The sequence below is a fragment of the Myotis davidii genome, unplaced genomic scaffold, assembly GCF_000327345.1.
Source record: "Myotis davidii unplaced genomic scaffold, ASM32734v1 scaffold309, whole genome shotgun sequence".
Lineage (NCBI taxonomy): Eukaryota > Metazoa > Chordata > Mammalia > Chiroptera > Vespertilionidae > Myotis > Myotis davidii.
In genome coordinates, this window is record NW_006383013.1 from 2812110 (window position 1) to 2812363 (window position 254).

Here is a 254-nt window from a genome sequence, read left to right on the forward strand (position 1 = left end):
GAGAAAGAGAAAGGGAGGAGGGGAGAATGCAAATCAGAGAGAGAAAGAGAGAGAAAGAGATCATGTACATTTATTTATACTAAAGTGTAAGTGACTTCATTTAAATTCAAGAAACATTTATTAAGGGTGTCCAGTATTGTTGTGAGTTTGGGATACATTAGTAAGTAAAAATGACAGAACCCATCCCTGACATGAGCAGGAAGTGACCGACCAGAAAGAAATATAATCAATAAGTGAATCACAATATGTTAGAA